Source organism: Fringilla coelebs, assembly GCF_963513975.1.
Source record: "Fringilla coelebs genome assembly, chromosome: 5".
Classification (NCBI taxonomy): Eukaryota; Metazoa; Chordata; class Aves; order Passeriformes; family Fringillidae; genus Fringilla; species Fringilla coelebs.
The window spans coordinates 48,198,868-48,215,452 of NC_140033.1; the positions used below are offsets into that span (position 1 = coordinate 48,198,868).

Sequence of the window (16,585 nt, forward strand, 5' to 3'; positions counted from 1 at the left end):
AGATCTATCCCCAGGGAAAGCTGCACTGACGAGGGGTGGGGGGGAGCAGGAGGGAGGAGGAAGTGGGGGCGAGATTGGCAGGTGACTGCCAGCTCCGAGGAGATGACAGCGGCAGCAGCTCCGCCAGTCCCACTTGAACACTGCACTGCAGGTACTGGGTTAATGGGTGGGAAGTGGTGAAGAAGAATATCAGGGTGGGTGGCTGGAGGGGAGGGTGTTGGCATGGGGGAGTTGATTTCTGTTAAATGCCAAGATAGAGATGACACTCTATATACATGTAATCATTAGACTTCATTCCCAAGAATATTTTCCTTCATATAATTTTTTTAAATGCAGAGAAAGCTTTCCCCAAACCTGACAGTATTCTACCTACAATCACTTTCCCCATGCCAAATACTACCATGCTCTACAAAAACGGTCTGAAATGCTGTACTATTTTTCACCATTTCATTTGAGATATTTGTAGTGAAATTTTAATTTTTATGGTGCTAGGAATAGGCTCTTAAGTCCCACATCATCTCCATGTAGCAAGGCCTTTTTACTGAATGTGAGACTGCATTACAATCTAAACCTCACAATTTTCTTGTTTGATGACACTGACTATCCAACTAGAAAATTCATGTATCCTCTTTTTGCAGGACTGGCAGGTTAGACCTAGACTGAAGTCCTGATTGACATCTGCAGACAGCATTCTTGCTCATGCTCTCTCTCTCTCTTTCTCTCTCTCTCTCTTTCCCCTGTGCTCATGCTCTCCTTTCCCCCCCTCTATTCCTTTTCAGAGGGCAAAACATGTGTTTGCAAAGGGCTGAGGACACACACTGCACAGGGAGATAAAAGCAAAGGGCCCTCATCCCATGTAAGAGTTCATAGATCTGTAACTCAGGGGGCTGGTGACAGGGTTTGACAAGGGTTGAAATCCTTCTGTCTTTCTCCCTTCTTGTATATTTGAGTTTGAAAAACAAAACCACCTGAGGTCTCAGGTGTGTAATATTGAGGATTTAGATGTCAGCTTCACTATCAGCTTCATTCTTTGTGCACAAAGAGAGAAAGAGGATCACAGATTTGCACCTAAGCTGCAGAGAGTGATGCCAGTGCCTTGGTTTATCACAGTGGAGGAAGCCCATGCCTCTCCCTGCCCACTACAGCAGAGTTAAGCCCCAAGGGTCTTACACAGACAGTGCCTCAGCTGGAGTCCTGTCCTTTCTCTCCCTGCAGCAAAAGCCACGTTTAAAGAATTGGCTGAGAGTTCAAGGCGCACGTATGATTGCAGACCTGCATGGTACAGATAGCAAGAAGCTTCAAAAATGTTGTTATCCTTTTCTCTCCAAGCAACAACAGCCCCTGTAAAATATTTAGCCATAAAGATATGACTTTTCTTTTTGACCTGCCGTGACTGTGGAGAGGGCCACCACCTGTGCACCTGTGGTGTTACAGATTTTAGTCCAGAGACTAGGTTCTCAGCTGTGAGAACAGCTGATGGGCTGGTCTGAACATCCAGTTTAACCTATGATTCAGATTTCTTACTGGTTCGCTTATCAAAGACACCGGCAACAAAAGGGGCCAAACCCCTTTTGATTTTCCAGTAGTGACATAAGTACACTGATTTACATTACATGGAGATACATATTTTGACTGCTTAACAAAGAAAATCATGCCCATGACATCTTCTTGTCAAGCAAGTAATCCTACTAAATGGAAGCATGGCCCGCACCATCCATTTTTGAGGTCTCTTCTGCATGGTAATTTCCAGAGTCTTGGTATGGCCAGTTTTAGGGAACTGTTTTAATCTGGTCGCTACCTGCAGTCTTTGCTGAACAGCATTGGAAGCACTGGGCATTTAGCAGCTTTGAAAATTACATCATAGGCATCTTAAATGTACTTCTCAAGTGTGCATTGGTTTTAAAGCTTAGCAGCTGGCCTTTTGGCCATATATATAGATCACACACACTCTGACTTACTTATCAGAGATGGCAGTTAGTTGAATGCAAAGAAAAATTATATGTTTCTCTTCTGCCTTCACCTTCCCCTTTCCTATGTAGAAATGAGGATCTTGGGGATGCCTTGAGCTGGACCATGAACCCCCTGACCTGTCAGTTTTGCTAGCGATAGAAGGGACTTGCTGTGTAAAGTGCTACTGCCTGCTATATTTTCACTCTTGCTGGTGTGTGGCAGCAAGAGTTTAGATGCATGCAGCCTTGCTTTAGGGGTAAGGGGGGCTGGGGGAAGACACCAGCAGAAGAAACTGCTAGTTCAGAGCTCACAGTTAACAGGACTGAGATTCTGAGCAAGTCTCAGGGTAGTGGGAACGGGTAACACAAAGCCAGCACTGGGAGCTCATTTTAATTTCAACCATCTTGTGTGTGTGTGTAGTTGGCTGTCTTTGTTTAAAGAACTTGGCCTTCAGGTAGATTTTATTTGGACGGCTTGCTTATCCAAAGAACATTAATGACTTTCCTTGAGGAGTTGCAGCCAGTACCTTCGCACCCTGGTTCTCCTCTAGCCCTGTTTTCTCTTTTCCATAATCTCCCGGTGCCCGGCAGCAAGCCTTTAGGGTACATGCGCAAGCAAAAGGAGCTCGAGTTGGGGAATTAATATTCCTGGAACATAACACCAGCAGCATGCACACGCTGAGGAGAATATTAGAGCTATTAGCGGTGGGAGTTTGGAGTGCATGCAATATCTAGATGGAGAATTCAGTGTGATTAATCTGCCTCTAAGCAGCAGCCTCCGGGCTCTGGGAATTCTGTGGCACGTTTGAAATCAGAACTTTTTTTAATTACCTTTCCGCATCAACAAAACAATTGCAGTTCTGTGAAAATAAGCCCATTCAGTCCCTGCCCTGTCTCTGTTCTATTTTTTTTTTCCTTTTTGGATGAGGCATGCTGCCGGAGCCCTGAGTATTCACAGTCCCGGCAGCTCTGACAGCATTTTGCACAAGTGCAGAGGGACTTAACCTGGGAGGCTTGGCCAGCCTCCAAGTCAGGTAATTGCATCGTGGGCCAAGCTGGAGCAAGTCCATGCTAGTCAGTGTGTATGTGTTAGATTCCTTGCTCTTTCCCCCTTCTTTTTTCCTCTTCCCAGCAAATGCCTGTGCCTCCCTTTTTCCCCCATTCACCTCCTCACCTTGCATGATGGCAGCCATGTTGCCTCCCTGCCTTGGGCGGGTTGAGAGAGATTCCCCGAGAGAGGAGGAGTGGGATAAACATGGAGGTTTCCTCTCGTGCAGTCAGCAGGGTGGAAAAAAAAAGATAAAAAAAGAAAGGATTTGATATAAAAATGGTAGTAAAGTTGTGGCCAAACAAGGAGCAAGACGTGCTGAAAGATATGAGATTGGATGGGGACCTCCCTGCTTGCAATTCATACCTTTTCCCTCCCTCTCACGAGCAGAGGCAGGAGATTTTATTCCATCCATTGCAGCCTGGTTTATTGCTGTACTGGCATGGAGACACTGTAAAACAACAGGGGAAATCTTCCCTAACACTGTGGCTCTGCCAGGGCTGGGATGATGCCCTAAGGCACTGGGATTCAGAGCTGATGAGGGAACAGAGGCTTTGGCCATGGAGCAACTCCAACCTGGAAGGCCATCTTCTGGATGCCTGGATTTTGTGCTGGAAGCACATAGAGCTGCTGGGGTACAAAAGTTTCTGACGAGTGTCTTGGGTTTCCAGTGCTGCTGTCAGCCCTCTGGGGCACCACAGGCACTCATGGGGTGCTCCCACCGTCCAGCAGTGGCAAGTTGGGAATGTACTTGCCAGCTGGTTCATGGCAGGGATCTGGATTGCTCCCTCCTCGCTTCTTGCTCGCTCCACATACAGATTTCCCTCCTGCCTCACTGGCAGGTTGCAGAAAGGGCAGGCTATGATGGTAGTGCTGTTTTCTCCTCCCTTCCAGGTCGACACGGTGACGGGAATTGCTTTGTGGGTCTTGATGAGGGCAGGGATGGAGGTTGGAGGGAGGAGTGGACACACTGTGAGGATCACAACCTGTCTTCCTTTTGGCTCTACAGTTCCAATAACTTCATAAATATAACGTATGCAATTAGCACAGTTTAATTTTTTAAGATTTATGTTTAATTTCACTTGGCTGTGGCTGTGCCCTTGACTTATTTCTCTGAATTCTTGGCCTTCAGGCATGATTACCACAGTGTGTTTGAGCTGCCTTGCTTCAAAAGGTGAAAAAAAAAATCAATTTTAAACACAAATAACAGATTTTTTTTTTTTTGGGTTTATTTACTGACATGTTTGAGGTGGTGTTAAATTTTGAGAAATTGATGTTAAAAAAATTACACCAGCTGAATAAACAAAAAAAAAAGCCCCAAAACGTACAACTTTCCAGGTCACATTAAGCCAATAGCTACTTAATAAGCCTTTTTTTTCTTCTAGGCTTCATTTCAGAAATGACTACAGAAGTCTTATATCATCAGCTTTTGCTCCCAGAGCAACATCCGAGCATTGCATTGTATTGGGAGTACATCAAAGTCTCCTGGCCTTTCTTTCATCTACTCCAGTCTGTCTTCCCTTCCCCAGGGCACCTAAAACCTAAAAATACGCTAGGGAATTAAAACCTCCTCTCCTTTCCCTATTGCCTTGCTAAGGCCTTACATACAACTCTGTTACCTTTACGCTGACCGCTTTTACTCAAATTGTAGTTTAGTAGTGATTTCAGATCCTTGGGTGGGGGGGAAGAACCCCAAGTGCCCACTGATGAGCCTTACCTCTGCCCGGCCCTCAGCTCCCAGACCTCTGCCACGGAGTTGTGTTCACTCTGCGTGGCCCTGCTTGCCCGGTGGCTCTCAGCGCTGCCTTCCCTGTGTGTCTCAGGCACAACCCACAGCATCTGCCTGTTTCCATCCTTACCCTGCAATCCCCCTCTGCCCTGCCCTGCTGAGCCTCTCCTGTGGCCACTGCCACCCCTTGATCTTCACCCCAGCACCTCATCCTGCTCCAGTCCTGGCAGGTCCAGAGGGACCACGGCAGGTGGTTCTGTCCCAGAAGGGCTGCTGGTGCTTGTGCTGCGCTGGAGGATGGCGCCTGGACTGGCGCTTGCTGTCTGTCCTGCCCAAGCTACTCTTAAAAGGTATTTCCACTGTGGTCACAAAGTTTATTTGTGAAGAAAAACCACAAAAAACCATCCAAATCCACAACAAAAAAGGGAGTATGATGTATTTAAAAAAAAAAAAAGGAAAAAAAAAAAAGCCATTTTCTTGGCCAGCCATTTCCTGAGTTCCCTTTGTTACTACTGCAGATATGTGTTTGAATAAGAGCCTTTTCCCCTCCCCTCTCCTATTCCTCCCTGTTCTACCCTGCAGTGAAGTCACAATCCGGCGTTTGTGGGCTCTGTGTGATGTCAGAGACTCGGTCTTGTGACTTCACCGGCGGGCTCAAGCAGAAGGTGCAGACGAGGCTGAGAGAAGAGAAAAAAAGCCCCCTCCTCTCCTCTTCCCTCCCCCCCTCCACCCTCTCGGTTTATAAAACCAGTAGCTGAGATAAATCGGAAGGGGGTGGGGAGAAGCAGCAGGGAAAGCTGAGAAAGATGCCAGAAAGGTACAGTAAATGGGCTTTATCTCTCTCTCCCTCTCCCTGAAAGTTGAGAGTGGAAAATTGCCCTGCAGAGGCCAGCTCTCGCCGACCACGCGCGGCGGCGGCGGTGGCGGCCGTGTGTCTGCGGCGCCCTGTGCGTGTCACCCGCCCCCGCGACGCCGCCGTGCCCGCCCGGGCTGCCCGCGGCGGGGTGGGGGGCTGGGGGCGGGCCGGGCCGGGCTGGGGGCGCCGGGGGCAGCCGGATCCCGGCGTGGCTGGGCACGGCGAGCCGCTCGCCTTGTCCCTTTTCAAAGGCCCCAGCTGTTGGCTGCTCGCTGCAGTCTGGCTCCTGCGAGACCGACATAAATGGGTTATGGGTTTATGCATATGTCGGGGGGGAGGTGTCGTCCCCCCCCCACCCCCCCACCCGTTTTCTTTGCCATGTATCTCTCGTGGATGATTTTTTAATTTTTAAAATTTATTTTGTTTTGGTTTTGGATGTGGTTGTTTTTTTTCCTTGCTCTGCAGGCTCAGAGTAGCACGGGGGTGGATGGGGAGGGGGCCTGCCATTCCCCCGTGATATGTGGGTGCATCAGGAGGGAGAAGGGCAAGGCCTCAGGGTCACATTCTCAAGGGCTGTGAGATATGATTTCTTCTTTAATGTCTTGATTTTTTTGGGGGGGGGGGGTTTGGTGATTGTTGTTGTTTTTTTAACTGACATCTGCACAATAGCAGTGTGGGTGCACCAGCAAACAGCAACCTAAAAAATATTTTTAAAAAATAAAAATTAAAAAAAGGGTAGGAGGAAAATGGGGGGGGGGGGGGGGGGGAAAGTGGGGGGTTAGCTTGCCCCTCCCTTCTTTGGTAATTTTTCTTTCCCTGTGTCAAATTTACTGTTCACTTGAGATTTTGGACAAAGACGGGGGCAGTGGGTGGGCTGCTTTGAGTTTTGTGATATAATATGACTGGAGCAAGAGAGTAAAGCGCAGACAATTAAGGATCAGTGCGAGGGCTTTGCTCATTCAGTCTGTTGAGGAAGCCGTCATTTTGTGTTAGTGTGTGTGTCTGGAGGAGGAAGGATAGTGGAGAGTGACAGTGGAAGGATGCCTAATGTTGTGGTGTATTTGTACTTGCTAAATGCCTGCTCCAGGAAAGGAGGGCTTCAAAAGAAAGGGATGAGCGAAAGGGGGTCCTTCTGAATTTGCCCTTTGGTGAAGCCACTTCGGACTGGATTCTCACTACTGGGAATGTGATGTTTTGTTGCCTCCATGAAAGGGGAGGGCTGAGAAACGGAAAGGGCAGGTGTCAGGCAGGCTCCTTGCTGCCACCGCTCTGCCTACGCATCTCACCCCGATCACCCCGATGACCGGTGGCTTCTCTGCTGCTCTGATTCATGAAGCTCCTGTGAAAAGCACCACGTCCCGACTGTCTGCAGGGCCAGGCTCCTCTCCGCTCCCGGGTCACTTGGGTCCTGCTGCTGCACTTCACTCCTAAAGACCCAGAGCACCTCCTGCCTTTGTAGTTATTTATTTCTTTATTTCAACTACTGGACCCTGGCTGTCCTCTGCCAATATGTTTCAAGGCTGATGAATAGCACCCCCTGCAGTTATAGAGCTGATCTTTTGTAGCACAGATGTATAATTAATTGTGCAGCACTTTTGCAGTCTGAACAGGCAAGTGGATTCTTGGAAGACACCCATGTGCTGCCACCTGCTTCTCAGAGCCCCAGCTCCACTGCCCTTGGGGAAGGGACCTGTTGGCCACAGCTTAAGAGCCTCTGTCCTAGTGGAGTGACATGAAACAGGATTCGAATCCAGGTCTTTGGTGTAAAAGCCGCAAACAACCTCAAACCCAAAGTGCTGCTGCACCCCAGGACTCCTCTCCTCTGCCTCTGCTCCAGTGTGAAAGAACTTTTAGGCATTTTTGCATCTCTTTTCCATCACAATGGTGATGTTTAGGGATTTTTTTTTCCTTCTTTTTTTCTCTCAGAGGGGAAGTAAGGATTTATAAGTTTGTAAAGCACTTTGAAGATAAAAATCATTGTCTGTGCAGAGTACTGTCTGTTGGCTTGTCTGAGTCACTACCTGGGAAATGAAACCTAGAATCCTTGCACAGGCCGCTTGGAGAATTAAGTCAAAAGAACCATTGAGGCATCCTCCTTTGGACCTCTGGCCTTAGGGAGAGCAGAAGTGGGGGTGACCAAGTGGGACTGGACACTGTGTGTGAGTTTGGGAGGTGGGTGGTGATGAGTGAAATGCACCCTGCAAAACTGAGGGCAGAGGACATTGGGGATGTGATTTAGCTAAGATTAGGTACAGAAGAGATTTTAAGCCTCATTATTTTGTCTGGGTACGGCAAGATTATCCCCTACGGGGCTTTCCTCAGTTCTTTATCTACACCTGCTTTTAAAAGAGCAGCAAACAGTGGAGAAAACCCTTTCCTTTGATTTCTTTTCAGCTGAGGACATCCGTCACCCAGGACTGTAACTGTAGGTGTTCAGGTCAGGGGGGGAGATGTGCATCACTTCAGCCCCATGCTAGGACATGAAAGGATTAAATCTCTTTCCTAAGCAAAGTGGAAGGTCCCCAGGTGTCTTCTCTCAGGCTCAGAGATTGCAGTGGGAGAAGGAAGCAGGATCCAGCTGGGTAAGAGACCTCATCAAGAGGATAAAAGCATTTAGGGTAAAGGACAGTCTGTCTCCCTGAGTAGGGGAAGTAATCAGTGAGGATGTGCAAGGGTCTCTCAAAAAGCCCTAGGCAGGCAATGTGTGTATCAGAAAAGAATTTCCAGGCAATGGTGAAGGGGCACGAGCTGAAAGCGTTAATTAGTTCCCGCCCCCCGCCCCCCGCCCCCCCCCCCCCCCCCCGTTTCTGTTAATCTATTCCCTTTCTTGTAACCACAACTGCTTTTTGTCTTTCTTTTCTAGGTATTTTTTTAAAAAAAAAACTTGTGTCCCAATGAAAAGGACTGTTAAGGAAACCCCCTACTTATCACCTGAGGCTAGCTGCTGACTTACTGTTTCCCGAGAAAAGATAATGCTAGCTGATTATAAATAGGCTGACTGCCCTTTTTCATCAATATTAGGAGTAAGCCGACACCTTGATCTTTAGCCTGTGGAATGAATCACACTTCAAGAGTTGTTACTTTTGGAGAAGAGTATTCATTTCTTCTCTCACATTATGCTCCCTGCTGTGAAAAGGCTTGGCCCTGATGAGGGGATCCTTGAGCTGGGGGCGGGTATCCCAGGGAATGTGAAATTTCACCCTGGTGAAATGGTTTCTCTCCACGCCTAATGCTGCCGCTTCTCATTGAAAGTGTCAGTGCTGGGATAGCTTGTTTCTCATTTGGAAGTTTGGGCTATTTCCTAAACTTGTTAAAACCAGTGGAGACTTACTGAGTTGGTAGGTGGACATGAACTGTGCTTGCTGAGGTATCTGTTCTTGCTTTGGCTGTTCTAAGAAGTGCTGACCTTATTTTCAGAGCCCTAATGGAACTGGCAGTATTTTGTTTAGGTCTAATTACTCACAGCACATTTACAGAAGTTAAATGGGAGACCTTCAGTCCTAATCATCTCTGAGGACAAATGTGAGTGCCAGCAGGATTCCCATCTGCAGAAGATAATTTCAAGAGGATTGATGAAAGCCATGATATGTAAGCAGAGGTTTTGTTAGTTTAAACCTGAACTTAAGTAGGCACCTGGAAGAATTCCTCAAATCTTGAAACAAAACCAAGTTGCTTAAGATTTTACTATGTGGCTTGGACTCTCTAAAGATAGATTTGTCCAGCCTTTAAAAATTAGAGACTCATTTTCTTAACTGAGGACAGTTGTGTCTTTGTGTTTGTTATAATAGCTTTCAAAGCGTTTTCATCACTTGGGTTAGGTAATGTGAATGAAAATACGCTACTTTTCCCCACCCCCAAATGTGTCAGTAGCGTTCATAAATAGTGGAAGTTTTGCCTTCAAAGTTGTAAGTTCTATATGTTCTCATGTGCCCTATCCTGATTTGGATTTGAGTGGAACTTTAAAGTAATGCAGGGCACTAAAATAAGAAATTAATAACTTCTGAAATGTAGAATTAGAGTGTTTGAGCATTGAATAAACTTAAATGAGTCTCGAGATACAAAGTAATTAAAGTGGTTGTGTTGAAATAAGTTTTTTTCCCTCATATTCTGTTAGCAAGAGGAGATATGTAAGTAACTGTGGTGGAACTTTAAAAATATTTTCAACAAACCAGTCTCTCAGATCAGTCAGAACCAGAGGACATCACTATACCTAACAAAAAAAAAAAAAAGCACAGAAGTTGATTTCTATGACAAGAAGTTAATGAGATTTCCTGCAATGTCTATCTTTAGTGGACCCTTCCTTAGGTTTCTACTACCCAATATAAGTACAGACTTCCTACCAGATGAATATAGAAGACTCTCTTGGTTTTGGTCCAGTCTGATGCTTTCTGCATTGGCCTCTTGCTGCTGCAAGCTCTTCTTATGTGCTGTTTCATGTGCCTGCAATTCTGGAGCATGGTAGCAGCAAGGTGATGGGAAGAACTAAAGCTGTTCCTTCAGGGACCTTTTTTTTCTCTCCTGTTGGAACAGCTGAGATTCAACAGCTATTGCATACATCAGGGAGGAAGCCAACAGGGAGCAAAGTAAGAATCAAAACCTTAGTTGCCTCTGAAATTTGGAACTATATGTCATGGGGATTTGTGCTTGTTAAGCCCAGAAATTCCCACTTCCCCATAGGCAGAAAAAGCCACCCCAGCAAATGAAACCTCTGTAAAGGGCTAGCAGAAGTAAGAGAGAAAAAAATCCCTTTCTGTAAAACATGTTCAGGCAAGGCAGACTTGATTTTATGTAAGATAATTTAAAAAGACAAGTTCTAATGTTTGAATTTCTACTTTTATTTAGATATGGTTAGCAATTCAGATAATGAAGATTTATTGATGGACTTTTCTGCCTTGTTGGAGACAGTCTTGCTGGAGAATCACATTTGTATGGCTTTCTGTTTTAATTTCCACCTTTATTACTTTGGGCATCTGCATGGAAATTTGATTGGCTTTTCCTTAAAAGTTCAGCTTCTGTTGTTTCTCGCTTTTTCTGCTGGACTCAGATTCTTTTGTCTGCAGCATCACAATCACTTTCACAGCCACTAATTCTATTTTGCCAGAAGCAGCTTTTTGGCAGGAAGCAAAAGGAAGAAGCAGAAGAAGCAGAGGAGGTCTTAAGGTACAAAGATCTTATTTTCATGAATCAGCTCTTTGTAATGGGAAGATGAAAAGGCAGAAGTGTTGCAGTGTTTTAATTTTTTCTCCTGCTATGATTCACACTACCTACCTTCAGTTGCTTTATCATTTTCCTTCCTTTGAGATGCTCCAAAGTCTATCAATCCAGTTGTTCTGTTGCAGGAAGGGGCTGTAGGACTTAACAATATTGCTTATGGAGACATTCCCAGTGTCTGGAGGAGAGCACCTTCCAAGTGATGCAACTAAGACATGACCATCAGTAGGCTGAAAAGTCTGTGCTTGTCAAAAATATTTTCCAGCAAGCACAGATCCTTTGATAGTCTTAAGGGGAAAAGTTAAATATCAGTGAATTAATGAGAGGAGAGCCCTCTCTGTCTTTGCTGCAGTTCCTTGGGAGATGTCTGATACTGCTTCTCCCTTGTGTAGGTTCAGATGTAACACTTTTTATCTGAAGTTAAGTGTAAAAAAAATAGGAGGAAGGTATGGGAAATCCTGGGGCTGGGTAAGAAGAGGTAGGAAATGTTAATGAATGTAGCCATGCTGATGTCTTTCTTGGAGAAAGAGAAACAGGTGAGCTGCCCGTGCTTTACACTCGCTTAAAGATGTAGCTGTCCCACCATAAATATAAGTTTCAGTCCCCAGTTTTGTGACCTGTAGGTGCCCAATCTTGCTGTCATGTTTTGTATTATCTATCTTCAAGGTAGTCACTAATGCCCATTCCCATAGCATCTGAGAGCCTCTAGATGAAAGCTGTAAAAGTGCAGTGGTGAGCCTGTGCATGACATGAAATTGTGTAACAGGGGAATAGATTAGGATACTTCGAGGGGACAGGGGCCATGTCTGTGAGAAACCTGTGTGCCTGACTCCATGGAGGCTTCACCTTCCTAGTGCTGCATCAACAGTGAAACCTTTTGTAAAGAAGAAATCTCTCAGAGGACCCCACCAGCTGCATTCAGAAATGTTCGCTCTAACAAACACTGGGGTGCTCGGAGCCTTTCCAGCCTATGTTACCTGCAAATTTGTTCTCAGTCCCCCATCCTGCATCACTTACTGTCCTCCCCCCTTCCAGGCAGAGGGAGCTCAGGGAGTGTGTGAAGATGAGAGGTGGTTGAGGTCAGGAATGGTGTCATCCTTCTGTTCCCCCTCCAAGCTGCTAATGTATGCTTCTGGAGAGCCACACGAACTGAGTAATTACTGAATTACGGCTAGATCAGAAGTGGTGACCTCAAAGACAGGAGGAGACTCTCCATCTCCATTTGTCAGTCCCCTTGGGGTCAGAAGGACAATTTTTCGCTGGGATCTGTGAGGGGGGGAAAGGGAATTGCAAGGTAAGCCTTACATTAAGGCATAACAGGGAAAAACGTTTGCTTTAGCTATCGCAGTGTTCATGTGCAGTAAGACGCAGCATTGCTTGCATGTGTGTAATGACAGCAGCACTGGTGGGAGCAGTGGCACTAACCCAGAGGGCTACTCAGGGGACTTAATTTTGCTCAGAATTGCCCATCCATCATAGAGGAGGGTGTCAAGTCTTGAGGCCATTTTCCTGCCTTATTTGTCCCTCTGTCCTCAAAAGTAATTTGATTAGGAGATGGCAGGGAGGATTTCAGGGAGGATGTAGGTAGGATTTGGGAAGTTTGTGGTAGTACCATGGTGGCTCTTGACAATTATGGCCGAGCTGATTTTCTTACACTAAAAGCAGAGACTTCAGTCTTTCTTACGACTATGATATAGCACATCTGCTGAATTTATAGCACTTATTCTTGGGCGATGGAATGTATTTGCTGGAAATTTACATTCAAACCTGTTCAGTTGTTGTGTTGATTGTAAAATTGATCCTTTACATGCTTTTGGTGGTTTGTTTGTTTGGTTTGGGGTTTTTTTTTTGATTTTTGGGTTTTTTTGTTGTTTGTATTTTTGTTTTATTTGGTTTGGGATTTTTGGTTTGGTTTGGTTTTTTTGTAGCCATTTTTGGCCTTAAATCCCTGGGGTTTTTTCTTCTTTTCAAAATTGAAGGGTGAGAGCATATAGATGCAACTGAGGACTTTACCCTGAAGTAGAAAGGCTTTGCATGGATGTTAGATTTCCACCCTGATCGTGTGTGTGGGATTGTAGCCCTAGTAGCATGATGGGGTTACTTTCGTCATTAGTCCTAGGAATGTTTTATATATAACAATTTTTTTTGTTTAACTGACAGTGGTCAAGTAGGTAGATGTCCCTAAATGGCCAAGTCAGAAGGTTGAATTTCTTTCTTCTGGAAAGAAAATGAAATGTTCAGTGGCAAAGGAGAACTTGGCAATGTGAACAAGGTGTACTAATGACAGTGGTTTTTCATCTGGAGTCTGCAGACAGCCAAAAATTAGTTTCTGAGAGAATTAAATTATCCATTAAGCTCAGTGGGGTTGTACGTTGAAGCCTGATATATCACTTGGAAAGCTGCTAAGGATATGGCGCCTCTACTTGCGTGATATTTAACTAATACAGTTTTGATAATTTTGTTTACATTCTGCACTTAAATTGACCCTGTGTGTAACCAGTGATGCCTGCTGTAGTGCAACAGCTGACGATGGTGTGACAATTGCCTGCATTTATAGCATCTTTTAAAACTTCAGTTCATCCTTCAAAATCAGCCATATAGTTTTCAAGTTTTTAAATATTTTAAAAAGCAACTCCTGTTGTATTTCCCTTGTAACGCCTGCAAAGTAGTCATAACGGAGATGGGAAATGCTGCTCTGCAGCAGACTAGAGATCCAGATATTTAACTCTGTGACCTCACTTATTTTTGGTTCTTTGAGAAATGTTTGACTTGGAAATGGTTGCTGTCCTTGTATTTTTATATGCATTTTGGAGTATTTTACAAAATTTCTGCTGTTTATGCTGCAACTTCATTTTAGACATTAGGTAAAAAATACCTTGCTATAACAAGCTTATCTACATAAGGCATGCTGTCATGTTTTTTTATATACCAAAGAGTTTTATCTTAAGGTAAGTTTAAGTTTAGCTTTAGTTAGAGTGCTCTAAGCACTCCTACCTTATAAATCTACATAAAGGATTGACCTCAACTGATGCCTCACTTCAAAATCAGAAAACAGGTAATGGAAAACCAAATTATAAAAATCTTATCGAGTTCCCCCACCCCATTACAGCTTTTATCACAGTCCTGGATCCCCAGGGGGAATGCTGCTCTAACCAAGCTCTTAGCATGCCGTGGCAGTCAACAAGACTGTTTCTGATGAAACTGATGTGGCTGTTTCTGATGAGAGCAACCTCGCGGTTTGTCACTGTGAACGTGCTGCCAGAGCCTCTTGTCCAGGTGAAGGAAGCGATGGCCTCCACGTCGTGTGAGCGAAGCAGCGTGCCTGAAACACCACCTGTGAATGGGCAGCCAGTGCCCAGGAGAGCAGGGCCTACAGTGCTACGAGAGCTCGCAGTAAGGCAGTGCCTGTGTGCTCCAGCTGCAATTTCAGGGAGATGATGCAGAGCGCATCGCAGTATTCTCATCTGAAGGAGACAAGGCGTAGATCACAGCAGTAGACTCGCCTCAAAAAGGAGCCAGTGCCTCTCGAGTTCCAATTCGAGTGAGTAGAGGAGCAGGCAAGTCTTTCCTAGATGCTCCAGGTGCACGATTGCCTGACCAGCAGCTGGGGAGCCCCTAGCACCCACAAATTGTTAACTTGAAAGACAAATGGTAGAAGCACATGTAATTGTTGTCTGCTCTGGTTGTTTTCCCCAGACTACTGGCATCATTTTAGGCTTTTCTAGATGGAATTTCAGCCAGCCTCCAAATTATTTTTGACAGATAATGCATGGTATGAGATGCCGTGGTTTGTATTTATTTTTCATAAAAAGCGAGTCACCTGTGGAGGAGCCATCAGTGAAGTTGTCAACTGGCTGTGTTTACAACACAGTCCTTCTCAGCAGTTCATTGCCTTTTGGATGAGCTCTGAGCAGAGGCCTACTCTCGGAATACGGCTTGCTGAGGATCTGAGAAACAAAGCTTGGGAAACAGGGCAGTTATTGAAAGTGTCATATCTGCTCAGTAAGTTCCTGGCAAAGCAAGTATTAAATGCTGCTTGAGCTTTCTCTGTCCAGCACTTAAGAGCTTCGCAGACTGCCAGCCCTACTGAGTTTTCACGTGAAATGTTCTGAGTGGCAGATGGAGGAAACTGTAATGTCATATAGAGCTTCCTTTGCTGGGCTTAAATGAAGGAGGTAATGATTTGACAGGCACTGCATCCTTGCTCTATTGCTGCCCCATCCGCAGCCTCCTTGCCCTCTCGCTCTCGAACCCAAAAACTCGTGAATGATCTGAAAAAAGCCTAATTATCTCTCCAGAACAGAAGTGCAACTAGACACCACGGACTCCCAAATGCAAAGCCAGTGGGGACTCGGAGGGTTGGCAGTGCCACTTCTGATGGCCGGGAGGCTCTGGGCTGGCGGTCGCGGCCGGGCGGGCTGCGCGGGCAGGAGAGCCCGGGCACCGCCGCCTCCATGTTGTTTCCTGAGATCCCCGCGCCTCCGCTGAGGCACCTCCGATTCGGGGCCCGCCCAGCCCCGCCGTACGGTCCGACTGCCGCCTCGGGGTGTGCTCCGGGGCTCCGGGCCGGCTCAGGGCTCGGCCGTCGCTGGACGCGCCGCGCCTGGTGGGGAGGCCGGGCGGAGATAAGTGAGCAAGCGGAGTAAAGCCGGTTCTTAAAATGACTTGGGGGAGGGTGAGGGTGGCGGGTGGAGAAGGGCGGCATTGATTTACGAGGAGAGGGAAACGTGAGCTGCCCCGGTGCCTGCCCCGAGGGGCGGAGGGCGGCGCGGAGCCCAGGCCGGGAGACCCGGTGCCCTCCGCAGGGGCGGGGTGAGGCAGCATGCGCACCGGGCGCGCCTCGCCCACGTGCTCCGAACGCGCGGGACGTGGGGGGGTGGCGCGCGGCTCCTTTAAGCGGGCGCGTGGTGGTGGGAGGGGCGGTGGCTCCCTCACGCGCGCCGCCCCCCCCTCCTCCCCCCCTCCGCGCGCGCGCGAAGGCACGTCCCTGCACGCGGGGGCGCGCGCGCAGGCGCTCCCCCTCCTCTCCCATCCCCTCCATCCCTCGCTCGCCCGGCCGGGACCCGCCGCCTCGCGCCGCCGTTCCCGCTGGCGCGCGCGCTGGCTCCACCGCCGCCCGCCGCCATTGGCTGCCGGGGGTCAGGTGACCCCGTGTTATTTCCTGTGTGTGTGTGTGAGGTGTGAGTGAGGGGAGGAGGATGGAACCGGACGCCCCCGCGCTCCCGCCCGCCCCCCGGCCCCGCCGCCCCGGCTGCTGAGCCGCCCCCGCCCCGCCCGCCGCGGCGGAGGGCGCCGGGCACGGCGGCGGGGGGCGGGGGGGGGGTGTCTCAGGTAAGGGGAGGCCGTGCTCGCCCGGGCTGTGTCGGTGTGTGGGGGAGGCCTGGGGACGGAGTGCGAGCTTCTGGCGGGGGAAGCCGAGGTCGCCTGGGCGTGTGGGAGGGGATGTGAGGGTCTCATCCGTGAGTCGGAGGGCGAGCGCTGGGTACGAGGGGCTTGTGAAAGGGCTCCTGGGAAGTTGAACCTTCTCCTTCCCCCGCCCCCCTTTTTTAATTTTTTTTTTCCTTTAAAGAAAAAAAAAATGATTGTTTACGTGTGTTCGAAGACGCCCTCGTGCCACCTGGGGGGGTGCCCACCTGTTCTGTCCCGGAAGAATGTTTTTTTGCAAGAATTGTGAAGTTTTTGTGGGATTTGGTGTTTTCGTTCAAGAGATAAACGAGTAAAACTGTTGAAGAAGATGGATGCACAGTGCTCGGATTGTAGTAGGTGGACAGGCTGTGTTGGGAATGCTTGAG

General features: G+C 47.5%; 1 protein-coding gene across 3 annotated transcripts in view; it reads left to right on the forward strand.

Moving 5' to 3' along the window:
• TCF20 (transcription factor 20) overlaps positions 1 to 16,585 on the forward strand; it is a 128,089-nt gene that overhangs the window by 47,701 nt on the left and 63,803 nt on the right. Inside the window, exon 1 of one of the 3 annotated variants that reach the window (XM_084205976.1) lies at positions 15,993 to 16,124. The exons of the other annotated variants lie outside the window; for them this stretch is intronic. The gene's annotated coding sequence lies outside the window, so the exon portion shown is untranslated. Of the gene's footprint in view, positions 1 to 15,992; positions 16,125 to 16,585 lie in introns of those variants that run through there. 3 annotated transcript variants of the gene reach the window in all.